Source organism: Anas acuta, chromosome 10 (genome assembly GCF_963932015.1).
Source record: "Anas acuta chromosome 10, bAnaAcu1.1, whole genome shotgun sequence".
In the NCBI taxonomy this organism is placed as follows: Eukaryota; Metazoa; Chordata; class Aves; order Anseriformes; family Anatidae; genus Anas; species Anas acuta.
In genome coordinates this window covers 18,358,866-18,372,701 of record NC_088988.1, presented here as the reverse complement: position 1 = coordinate 18,372,701, position 13,836 = coordinate 18,358,866, and the positions used below count along the sequence as shown (strand labels likewise).

Sequence of the window (13,836 nt, the reverse complement as noted above, 5' to 3'; positions counted from 1 at the left end):
TAGAAGTACTTAGTTTTCTCAGTGTTTGCTTATGAGGCTTGTGTGGTTAAACCTCACCATATGTACTTCAATCGGTTCTTTTGCTATTACCAAAAGATCTTTCCATCCCTCACTCCCCCCCCCCCCCCAATTATTTCAAATATTTTTCTTTTGTATTCAAGACACTTAGGTAGTGGTATGAACCCTTGGTAATCTCTTTCTTCACATTTCTTTTAATGTTATATTCTGGATTGGCTATTTGCAAAAACGTTAAATGTATATATACAGAATCACAGAATTGTCTAGGTTGGAAGAGACCTCAAGATCATCGAGTCCAACCTCTGACCTAACGCTAACAAGTCTTCCACTAAACCATATCACTAAGTTCAACATCTAAATGTCTTTTAAAGACCTCCAGGGATGGTGACTCCACCACTTCCCTGGTTGCTTGCAAGTCCCATGCTTACAATTTCTTGTAGCATTAAACGGCTGACTGTGCTCCTTGGACTGTTTCAAGTATTCTGTACTCATATGAGGTTCTTTATAGTATCTTTGCAAATAGCATAGTATCTTTGAAAAGAATAACTTTATTTCTTCTGTGAATGAGATTTTGAAATTCAATAACGGCAAAGGAAATACAGCAGTTGCTGAGTGATTTGAAGCATCTTTACAGAAATTTGCTATTAAATTAGCTGGAAGACAACTTCCTCAGTATCAGATCAACTTATGAGAGATGTTTTTAAGTTATGTTTTAAAGAGCTTAGTTAATTCAGTAGATGGCACTATTCCTCCTGCATCACTGGGCTACTAACTCCGTTACAAGATGGTTCTCTACTATGACAGTCATCTTGTTTTTCCAGATGAGATGAAATAAGTTTTTTTAATATTTTGAATCTATTAAAAGTTCCCATGAGATTACCTGCAAGAATGTAAGCCTTGGCAAGCCTTCTGCCAAGATTCCAGTATGAGAAATTATTAGATTTAGATAAATTTATGGTTGTCTTCCTGTACATCTGAGATATGCCTAGACCTCTCTTTTGAATTCAGATTTTCTGTGCAATGTCATGGCTAATACTATTGTTCTACAAATCACATAGGTCAGTGTAAGCCATTATTATTACTTAAAACAAACAAACAAAAAAAGTCTGTGTGGACTGGCAAACTGATCCTGATCCAAACTGATACAACTGATCCAAACTGATATAACTAAGCCAGCAAAGAAGCAGCATGCCAAAAAGTTAGCCTGGGTACTTTTCCTGATCTGGTTCACTGTGCAATAAGCAAGTTCACTGTGCAATAAGCAAGAAAGTGGCATAAGAGGGAGTGACACCGTCAGGAATCATAGAATGGCTTGGTTTGGAAGAATCTTTAAAGCTCACCCAGTTCCAACACCCTGTTTTTTTATCAAGGTTATCTTGAAGATAATTCATTCCATGATTTTTGTACTTTTAGGAAACTGTGATTATTCTGTGATTCTACTTAGTTTGGTGGGTGTAAGAGAAATAATGATGGTGACAGTTTCATTGTTGATACTCCAAGCTGCCAGAATAAATCCTGATTTTTCCTTGAAAAATTATTAAAAATTGGAGATCAACAAAAGCAAATGAGGTAGTCCAAAGGACTAAACCAATGATCTGTGAAAGATATTTAATTCAACCAGGCACAAGGTTACTTCTTTCATACATTCTCCTTCTCTCAAAATAGGAACAATTCTTTCTTATTTCTTATTTTTGTAGGCTTAACTTTTTTGATGTGCCTAATTTTGATGTCATGACAAATGTATGTCTTTATAGCCTTGACACAATTTTCCTGAAACTAAAGGGATGATAGCTAACTTGAAATGTCTGACATAGAAAATCCCCCTCCCATACCTCCCAAGTCAATAAATATTAAATTTCATTTAGGATGAAAGTAATTCAATGCAAGCATTTCCTTGATTTTATTGGTAGCTTGGTCATATCCTCTGTTACTATGATCTAAAAATTCCTTAAGAATCGGTATTGCAGAGTCCTGATGCAATAAGTATCATGAGCTTGGTTTGAAATAATAAGACTGGAAAAAATATTCCTCTAGCTTTCTGGCAGAGAATCCCGTGGACTACATCACTTTTTATTTAAAATCAAAACAAAATCCAAATATTTCACGTATGTCAAAACTGAATTGTTATTAAAATACTTGTTTTAACTTGGACTACAAAGCCTGTCATTTTCATTATATATATATTAGTATATGTATATATATATATATATATATAAATAATTTTATCTATTAGATCTGTAATCATCCTAGAGATGGAAGCTATTTTGAGAATAGGAAAAGATTTCTCCCATCCTTGTATAACTTTGTTTGCAAAATGCTGTGATATTCACAGCAATCATCTCTATATTTCAAAAGTAGTAAAAGCAGAAGCCAAATAGTATTGATTTGTATTAATTGCTTCAGGTCCAAGTAGTAATTCTCCCATTGTGTTGAGTATTGTACGAACAGTATAGAAAGTCTTTGCCATCTTTGCTCCAACTCCAGTATTAAGACTATTACTTAAAACAGGACAATAAACGACCTGACTTGCTTTCCCTCAAATTAAAGATACCTAAATTTCCAATGTGCTGCTTGTGGTTTGCTCTCAAGTATTAGAAAATTAAAGTCTGTCAATAAATACATTATTTACTTTCTGTACAGAACAATATTGATTCTCTTTGCATTCCTTCAAATTCCTCCTGAGTTCTGTCACTCAATAATACAGCATTCCTGTCATCCTGAAAGGATCCCAGATGGACATAGCAAATCAGCAATGAATGCATCCTTTCTTCATTTATTTTGTTTAATAAGATAATATTGGTCTTCTGTCACTACAGCCAGATTCAAATGCTTTCTTTAAAGCAGTTTCAAGTTCCATGGATGAATGTTTGAGCTCTCAGCACATGTACTAAACCAGCTCCTGCTACCTTCCCAAGGCAAAGTAATTAAAACATTACATTTCCCTCAGCCCTCCTGGCTAATGATGGCTACTTATATTTTCTGTGTACAAGATGGGAGAATGAACAGATCTCCTTGTCATAGAATGCTGGTATTAAATGATACTGACTTTCTTTAAAAAAAGTTATGTTTTATCTTTGCCATGCTGAATGCTTTCCTTCAAACTGCATGGGTCTTGGCCACTTTTTTTTTTTTTTTTTTTTTTTTCTGCAAAGACAAAAGGAAAAGAAAAAAAAGAAGTTTCTGTGCTAATGAAGACTTAGTTTTTTAGCTCTGGTAGGAGAGAGAAATTTTAATTTGTGATTGTGATGGCCATGAAAGAGTCAACACTATGGGTTGTGGAAAATTTGTTTTCATCAGAGTACACCCACATGGGAGATTCAGTTAATTTTAGCTCTAGGTGAGGCCCTGAAAGACTAAAACATTTTTTTTTTTTCTCTTTAGGGATGTCCAAGGTTCTTTATTTTTTTTTCCTTTTTTTTTTTTTTTTTTTTTAACTGTTCCAGTTGCTCCTCTGTGAAATTGAGGCATGTGCATGTGACAGTCAGTTTTCATGAAGACAGATCACTGTCTGTGCAAGGTCAAACTTCCTCAAGTCCATGAATTTTGGCAGCCACATCACTCAGAAATGGCCACAATCACCTTTCAGTCCCTTGTCTCTCTGACCTGCCAAAAGCTTTTGTGGAGCATGTTATGTTATTTAGAACACTTTTCTAATGAGTATAAAAGGCTAGTTTGCAACATGAGCAACTTAAAATAAACAAACAAAAGTATTTAACTGCTATCACAAGGAACAGTGATTAGTTTGAAGCTACTGTTGACAAATGTGGCTGAGAAAGTGATATAAAAAGCATACTTTATCATTTTCCAGTAATGAATAAGCAGAATTTCCAGAAATGTGTATAGGTCTGTTAGTCATACGTGCTGACTATCCAGTGACTGTGTGAACTTAAACAGCCACGTGCTCAGCACCTCTGGAAAGCATCTGTTTAGAAATAATAAAGAAATTGAAGAACCCAAATAGTAATCTTCAAGCATTTGTAGTAGGAGAAAGCATTTTAAAATACAGTAACTCCTGTTTGGGCACATGTATCAGGACCAGATTTTCCAAAACATTTATCAGTAGAGTTCCTATTATAACACCTGTTAAAATTTGTAGTGACTTTAGCCATCAGCTTGCTTACTTTCAAAAATGTGTAGGTGTAATAAATTCCTTCTCTGAAGCATAAATATCTACAGCTAAGAATAACCGAACTCTTATAGAGCAGTGTGGGTTTTTTTTGTTTTGTTTTTTTTGTGTGTGTGTGTGTGAATGAAATAATTTTCCTGTTCTTATATTCTCCCCCTCACATGGAAATGCCTGAAACTACAATAAAACTTCCATGTCCACTGGGATAAATAGGATTCAAGCAGATAATGTAAGAGTAGTTATGTATCATCTATTTTAGGTGAAGCAGGGAGATGGGAGACCTACTTCCCTAGTCAAGTGTTTCTGTCGCTTTCATTAATGTCAGAGTAACCAAAATTAATGACCCCAGGATACTCTTAGTAGAAGTTCTACAAGAAAAAAAACTTGTTTATTTATTGTTAAATGAAAAAAAAAAACAAACAAGCAAACAAAAACAAAAAACAAAAACAAAAACAACAAAAACATTCCTGAAGCTACTAGTTGATAATACAAATAACACTTATTGAAAAGTGTTTTTGTTTTTTAAGTTTTGCTAAAATGTCACAGCTCATAGCTTTTCAAAAGATTTTAAAATAAAAACTTCAGGAAGATAACTGGATTATGCATAACATTCAATAAATAACATCCAATAAAATGGTTCAAAAAGCATTTACTTTAAATAGGGAAAGGTAGTCATGAGGAAACTAAACTGGAGATATTTTCTCTGTTTCTTCAGTTATAAAGCATATCTTAAAACTAGGAAAATGTGAAGTGTATCAAATGAAAGAAACTATGTTAGAGTTTAATTTTCAATATCACTGATTGAAAAAAAAACACAGATAACATTTAATCTTAAATTTTAAAAAACAGCATGATTCACAATTTTCCTTTTAATATTTATCAGACTAGATTGGTATGACTTTATACACTTAAATGTGTTTTTTTTTTGTTGTTGTTCTTTAATGTAAACTAGAGCTCATATGAAAGAATGCCCTAAGTGTGTAAGTATAATTAGTCTGGCTATTATGAACCAAATCCTTCATAATCCTAGTGCATACAGAGACCAAAGGAGACTGGATTTGTTTGTCTCTGTAACTCCCGAAATAGAGCTAATTTGCAATGGTTACACTAATTTAGCTTATCTATAAAATGAGCACATATTACAAGTGTTGTTTTATAGTTTTAATATGCTGTTATTAATTTTGTAGTTAATTTAAAGACTTTGGCACTAATTGATGCTCACTGTCCTCCTATCTCCCTGAGCAAAATACCTTAATTCTATAAAACATTGGGGCAAGAAAATAAACCAGATAACCTCTTGCAATCTCTTCTACTTTTTATTTAATTATAAATTGAATAATAAATCTCCTATTTATTTGATGATAATATAAGCAACATGTGTTGTAAGGGCTTAAGAAATAGTAAATAGTTCCTGAAATAATCTTCACTCTTGGTGTGTATAGAACCCCTTTCCCCAGTATTACATTGTGTTGAACTCCTCCTGTGAAGGAAATTACCTCACCTGTGAAGATGAAAAGCAAAGAGGAGAAAAAAAAACACAATGAACTTAATGCTATATGGCAAATATACTGCTTAAATATAATGTCTTTTCTACCATGTATAGATGAATATGCAAATACCCACCTACATGTTGACATGGCAGTTTCCAGTCTGTTAACATCTGTGGGCTAGGAGAGACAATTTTTGAGTAGTGGAACTTTGCTGTGATGATTGAAGTTCAGCAGGACCTTGTAAAACTTCTCTAGAAGTTGTTTCATGCTTGTCTGTATAACCATATTCTAGACAGATCTGAAGTTACCTGCAGTTTTCTTGAGGGAGTAGATGAAATAAAGCCTTTCAGAAGCCTTTATATGATTCAAAGCAGCTATGTAAATTCATTATTTTAAGGATGAGTAGTGTCACTACTTTATTTGACAGTATTATTTGTTAGAAACTATTTTCATTCTGTAGAAGTAATTGTCTGAACATTTACATTTGTTTTTACAGCCAACATAGGTCACTACTAAAATACTGTGTCACTGACAGGTTTATAATTCTGCTGACACAGGCTGGCAGATAGACGAGCGTCTCCCATGGAATATAAACATAAATTTCAATGAATAAATAGAACAGTGCCTGTTAGTGCAGTCATCAAAAGAGAAAAGCCCCATAAGAAAATAACAGAAGGCTTTTGACCCTTTAAATTATAGCTCACTAGCTCACTGCTATAATCAACTGAGCTTCTTAGCACCGATGATGCTTTGACTGCTCCTGACATCATCTTGTGTGGTATTCACATTAAAATCCAAATGGAAGGTCAAATTGCTCCAAAAATTAAGTGGGTAATAGACCATCTGAATAGCCCAGGTTCTAGGTCAGAGAAAAACTTTTATGCTGTTCTGCAAGATTTTGAGTAGTGTATCTTCAGTGAATTATAGAAAAAGGAAGATATATTTAAATATACTTCTGGGTGTTTTCTGTTTTATTTTTGTGATTGTTCAAATTTCTTATTCTAACTAGTCTCTTCAAGGTTTATTGCACAAATATTTAAGCAGTGAGGTGCCTTCATGTTATTAATTAGCACTCACTTTCTTGGGAGCATTTCACAGGCATGGGGTTAGAATTTTTCCCCACTGACTTTGTTAGGGGTAAACTGGGTAACCAGGTTATCTGCTGGTCTGACATCAACCAGTTTTTCCAGAGGGAAATATAGTCCCACTAAACTTTTAAAACATCTTTGAGCACTACTTACAGTAGTAACATCCTTTTCTTAAGTTTTAAAAGGAGGAAAAAGGATGAGCACAATCAAGGAGTTCAGCATATTAAAGTCAGTGAAGCTGATCCTGTCTATTGTGAAGTTAGCCTATTAGAACCAACATGATTTCCTCATTGTCAGAAGACAATTTCTGTTAGAACTAAGACTGAGTTCAGCAGTTCAAGACAATACTTTTTTTTTTCTAAAGCAGAAAGGTGATCAAAACTGTTTATCAGGTGAAGTTGTCTGTCAGTCATTGCACCTTGCTTACATTTATACATAATATATTGTGTATATGTAGCTTCACGTACATAGGAAGCCTCTACTTAGCTACTTGTAAATGGATGGGAGGGTCTGTTTCAGAGAATGAAATCCTCACATCTTAGACGATGTAATTTCCTTTTTTTTTTTTTTTTTTTTTTTTAATTAGCCAGGCATCAATGCGTGGTCCATTCCTAGATCCTAACCTGCTTTAGGGCTCTGAGGTCATTACCACTTTGCATTAGCCATGTTCACTTACGACATTGTGATTAGCAATAGCTACGCTAAAATTTACTGGCATCCTTTCAGGCAACTGAAATGTGTGACTAAATATAACCAAGCTACATTTAAGCTAGCTAATTATGATAGTGATATGAGTCAACCTTTCAAATGTGAGACTCAGTCTGGGCTGCTGCCATCTTTCAATGACTGCCTTCCTCGCTTATAGCTGTGGCCCCAGCTGAGCTATCTGAATTACAGCTAGTTAGATGATGTTCACTAATGTTCCAAACATTACTCCTTTTAGAACCTGTTTTTACTTTCATTGATGGTCCCTTTACTGCTTGTACCATTCCTTATTCTCATACCTGTTATTTCTATTACTCCCATTACTATCTTTGAACCTTCAGTGAAGGACTCATCTATGTTGTCAGAACAGCAAACCAGGGAATTTCCATAACAAAAGACGTTTTTGTGAATCAGCTGCATTCAGCTTTTTACAATAAGCCTCTTCGAGCAGAGGAAAAACTCGTGGACTTGTTTGTTTGTTTTCCTTGCAGAAACTGTATAATTCAATGTTTGTAATGGTTCCAGCGATGAATTATTGGAACTTTCATAATAGATTCAATAATGTATGTAGGAAAGTCTTGTTTATCCTTTAAACAGATTCAGCCTGTCAGCAGGAAATTTTTATAGTGTTAGTTCTTTGATTTCTCTATGTATGGTTGTGGGTTTTTTGTTTCTGTTTATCCATGTTTGTTTATTTTTATAGGAAAACTAAGTTTGCCTGTGGCTGAAATTTGTCATTGACACTTTGGCTTTTCAGTATTGACTGATATTTTTGAAAGGCATTGCATGTTTATACTAGATTTCTTAAATATGAGCATCTTAAGTTGATTATTAGGTACAATGTGTGGGAGAGTTCTTGAAAAAATTCAAGTAGAGTTGGGTAATTTATAATTGCTATAATAGCTGAAAACAGGTCTGAAAGCAATTTACTAATAATAGATTAATTCAGAGGTATAATCATCTATATTCATCAAGGAGAATTTATTTTCAGTTGAAATATTTTCCTTTAACAGCAACTCTTTGCTGTATTAGATTCTTTTTTTTTCTTGGAGACTATTTACAATTGCTAGCATACCTTTTTTCTCATTCAGCATTTACTCTGATGTTCTGTTAAACTTCTGCCTCTTCCTACTCTTATCTCTACTTTACCTCAGTTAATAGTTGTAAGTTAAGTCTAGGAAAAAAAAAAACATTGGAGAAGGCAATGAGTACTGTGACACTACAAACTTCTTGAAGCAGACTTAAGCTACCTTGCAGAACAGATGCATTTCTTTAAGGGGAACACATTATGCTGAGAGTTGTAGTTAGTCTCTGGCAGAACTTGTAGTAATATGTGTATTTGAAAGTGTGTGTGTCTTGGAATGCAGTGCCTCATGCCATCATTTCCTGGCTTTTTTGTGTGGTGTTTGTAATGTGAACCTGAATGCTTCAGTATGTTTGTGTTGTTCTTTTTTGTAATAGCAAAACATAGTCTGATGTACAGCTGCTGTAAGCATAGTTGCATAGTTCTAGTCAATTTTCTCTAGACTAATTTCAAATATCCTTTGTAATTTAGGAATAACACAAATGTATGCAGACTAACATCATTCTGGTCGGCTCTGCGTCTGGAGATGGGTTTACTGATGAAGCTTTCAGTCTTCATTCAAACAAAATTTCATTCTTGAATTCTGTGAGTTAAAGGCAGCAAGATATTTTGGGTGACAACTATGGCTAATTTTAGTGTTTATAATATTTTTTTTTCTCCCATTTATTATCCCTATAGACTGAAATCATGGTTTTGTATTTAATGAGATATAATTTCTCAGTCCTTTTTGAGCAGTAGTATTTCTTTATTATATAAATATCTGCTTTAAAATGGGTGCACTGTAGGAGACCATATGAAGATATAATGTCCGACTTAAAATCAAACATAGTTTATCCAGAGGTTAAAGACAAAGTAAAGAGATCAGGTAGATGAGAAGAGAGATGAATCCATCATACTTCCTGACCAGAGTTCTTCATACAGTGTTTAAACTCTAGGGATTAAAAACAAATAAAAAATACTTTCAGAGAACAATGTGAGGTATCCACTTGCCTTCAGAGTAGGTAAAACAATTCCAAGCTCTGCAGTCCACTGCCAAAGTTAGGATATATTTTTGAACTCTCTAATCTCATGTCATGAGGTAACATAATGCAACCTTCTCCACTGTATTTTTATGGAGTATCACGGCCTTGTGGCTTAAAAGATTTCAAAAACTTTTCTCATTTTTCACTGACTGTGTATAATCAGGGCATGCTATTTTTCTGTTCAGAACTTTAATTACACATTTTATGTTCCTGATATAGGGCTATTGTGTAGATAACTTCTATTTGAAGGAAGGAACTCTATTTTCATGCCTGGCCACTCTTACTAATTTGTAACTTGTTGTTGTTGTTTTTGTTTGTTTTGTTTTGTTTTTCCTGTTAAATTCAATGTTATAACACTTCTGAGTATTTAAATTTCTCACATAAAAATGATCATAGCAACAACTTCCAGACTTAGTGGTCAAAAAGTAAACTGAATCTAAGCAGTAATGTTGTGTTTCAGTAATAATATACAATAGGACATTAGGATCGTTTTATGGTTATTACACCCACAGATCTGCAGTAAGGTGAAAAATGAGACAGGAGATGAAAAGAAAATGCTTTCAGCAGCTATATGAGATTGGTTAATGCATAATAATTTTTTACTCTGGAATGGTTTATTCCTGAATATGATCAAATCTATGTTATAACATAGCATAATTTGTGAATAAATTAACCCAAACCCAGATACGCTCCACTTTCATAAGACCTGTGAAATTCTAGAACATCAAGTTTAAGCACTGTAGAATTCTCCTTGCTCATGCTGCTGCCATACCTTCCAGTTACAGCTTCCCTTGAGGCATTTTTTCTACCATGTAAATACCTCTTTGTAATAGCAACGTCTAATACAATTTCATCAACTAAATATTAAGGACTGATTGGAAATCACTATCAGCCTAATCAAAACCCCATTAATTTTCTGTTGGCTACAAGACTTGGATGAAGGAAGCTACAAGAAATATAAATAATTTACTGTGGAGACCAAGAACATTCTGACACTGCAAATTCAGGGCATATACAAGGGCTGACAGATTCCTCTACAGCACTCACAGTAGCTGTATTTAAAAAAAAATAAATAAAAAAAATGGGGTTTTATGTTAAATGTTATATTGCACCAAGATTTATTGCACCAAAATTATTGTAAAGACATATATTGATCTGAAGGAAAGAAGAAGCTGGTCTTTAGTCTGTTCTGGTGGGATAGACCTCTAGCTCTGACCCTAATGATCCTGTACATTTAAAAATAATAATAATAATAATGCAAAAACACATTACTTCATTACTCTCCCTTTAGATAGTTCATTTTGTAAGAAGCAATAACTACAGTCCCACTGGGGAGAGGGATAGTGCCCTGTATGTTCTGTGGACTGCCAGCACAATAGTTATCATGACCTTTAAACTGAAGGTTTTAGATTCTAACATATTAGAAATAATGAAATATCACTAGATTGACTTTTCTGTTTAGCTTTCTCTAAACATTAAAAAAATAATCTTAACAAATCTACATGTTTTTAAATTTCACATACACTAGCTTTCAGTAAGATGGAAGTTTTTTTTTTTTTTTTCAGAATTCACAAGGTGAATGATTTTCCGAAATTCTGACAGATATTAAGAAATACAATTTCATTTTGCATTTGTGATTTTTATTGAGCTACAGAATAAGAGTTATTTAAGCCACTGGTCTGGTAATCTGCTGACCTGAGATTAGTTTCTGGTATGCTCTGAACTATTTACATGATGATAAGTTATATCTCGTCTGTAAGAGTCAGTCTTAAAGCACTTCATTCCTTCTGTTGAAGTTGACTGGTACATATATTGTACAAGTAAATAAAATAAATAAATACATGCAGTATCTAGCGTATCTGCTATATGAGTTAAAAACAAACAAAAATCAAAACCAGAAAGCATTGAAACTATTATTGTAGACTACATTGTTCTGTTACAATGAAAATGTTTTGTAAAATTGAAGTTCTCTTTCTCCAGAACTTCATTACTTCATTTGAAGAAAGCAAAAAAAGAAAGTTTCCCAATTGTTGACATAGGACTTTCCAAATTTTGTTTTAAATTTACTCTTTTTTTTTTTTTTTAATTTATACTTGTTTGCCTTACACAAAAAGCTTGTGTTTTTGCACGGACTTTTTCTTGGCTGTTTGTTGGGTTGGGGAACTCAGTAATACTCCATTTCTATTCTGGTTTTATGAATCAAGAATTTGACACTCTCCACACATCTAACATCCAGTAAGCACTGGAATTAACTCAGACCCTTCTTTGTAAAGCCGTTTTTCTCTAATGCTACCCAACTTGTAGGCTATCTTGTAGACAAAATACTGCATCTTTCAAGTTCTCTCATCACGCAGTTGCACTGACAGCAAGTTTTTCTAAAATTCTTGAAAAGAATTATCACAAATACTGGTTTCTCATGAGAGTTCTTATTCAAAATGCTGGTGAAGCACAATCAGTAAATTGTGGATTTAATGAGAAGTACCCATTTTGATTCTTTGCATCATTGTAAATTGGGAATAATTTATTTAGCTCTTAATAAAGCATATTAAAAAAGTAATGGGAAATAGTGTTGTGTCAGAATGCTTGTGCAAAAGAAAGCTACTGGAAAGGCTAATTTGTAACAATCACGTCAAAACAACATGGAAATACTTCGGCATAGAAAATCTTTCTGTATAATACGTTCTCAATTATTTTAAAAATCCATTTTATTCTGATCCCCTTTATTTATTACCAAGTAGCTAACAGATGGAGCAATTTTTTCTGAAAGCAGTTTGAAAGAGATGTATTGTTCCACACACTGCAACTCCACTGATTTATAGCTTCTACAGCTCAGGAAGCATCTTCGGATGTGCTTCTCTAGTTCTGTTCAATGCAAGGGAAAAGGGTTTTCAGTGCAATCTCTCTTTTATGACATAACTTCTAAATGAAAGAACTACACAGTGAAATATTGTACCACCAGTCATTAACATATAAACAAATTTAAATCATCAGATATCGTGTTTTTACAAACACTGGTTTTAAAGCTTTTAGTTTTTTTTTTTTTTTTTTTTTTTTTTTTAATTTTTATTTTTAAAATAAATCTAGCCCGAGGGAATGAAAGATTAAACACCAATTTAAACAAAGACTATTTTCTTGTGCCCATACGAGCAAACTGTATCAATGTGAGGAAGTAGTCTCACGTTGTGCCAGGGGAGTTTTATATTGCATATTAGAAAGCATTTCTTCACTGAGAGGGTGGTCAAGCATTGGAACAGGCTCCCCAAGGGAAGTGATGGGGTATACATCCCTGGAGGTATTTGAAAGACATATAAACATGGTCGTAAGAGGTGTGGTTTAATGGTAGGGTTTGGCAAGTCAGGTTGGTGGTTGGGCTTGATCATCTTGAAGGTCTGTTCTAACCTAGATTTTTCTGTGATTCTATTCCTACGAATATCTGAATAGCTTCTGAGCTGTGTTATTTATAGATTCTCATGCAAGCCTATTTTTACTTAAATTTCCTCTTACTACTGAGATTTTTAGACTGTTACACCCAAACAAGTTCTGATAACACAGCTTTTATGTAGTATTTTATTTATTAGCAACACTGATTCTAGGCATGAGAAGTATTTTTCAAACACTAATAACTGAGTTGCTACAAACATTATCACCTAGCAAGATAAAACTGAAGCAGAGGGATGAAGTCTTTGGCCTTAAGATGAAGGCAGTGAAAGAATGAGTATCTGTGTTTGGGAATTTTCATATATTAACTTTGAGTTATTGTTATTTCAAATTTAAGCCTCTCGTTCAATTAGAACTAATGGGACTGAGAAGTTATGTGAAATCACAGTGTTGTGGTTTAACCCGGCCAGCAGCTAAACACCACACAGCCGTTCGCTCACCCTCCCCCCTCCCTCTCTGGGACAGGGGAGAGAAATGGAAAGTGAAGCCCGTGAGTTGAGATAAAGACAGTTTAATAAGACAGGAAAATAATAATAACAATAATAATAATACAATGATGATAATAGTACTACTAATAATAATATGTACAAACAAGTGATGCACAATGCAATTGCTCACCACCCGCTGACTGATGCCCAGCCTAACCCCGAGCAGTCCAGCCCCCCTCCCCCGGCTAGCCACCCCTATATATTGTTTAGCATGACGTCAGATGGTATGGAATACCCCTTTGGCTAGTTTGGGTCACCTGTCCTGGGTCTGTCCCCTCCCAGCTCTTACTGCACCCCCAGCCTGCCCATTGGCAGGACAGAGCAATAAACTGAGATGTCCTTGGCTTAGTATAAGCACTGCTCTGCAACAATTAAAA

General features: G+C 34.2%; 1 long non-coding RNA gene across 1 annotated transcript in view; it reads left to right on the top strand.

The window, feature by feature from the left end:
* Window positions 1–12,069, top strand: part of LOC137862049 (uncharacterized) — a 29,756-nt gene extending 17,687 nt beyond the window's left edge. Inside the window, exon 3 of the long non-coding RNA XR_011100033.1 lies at window positions 8,983–12,069. This is a non-coding gene — a long non-coding RNA (uncharacterized lncRNA). The remainder of the gene's footprint in view (window positions 1–8,982) is intronic.
* The last annotated feature ends 1,767 nt before the right edge of the window (window positions 12,070–13,836 follow it).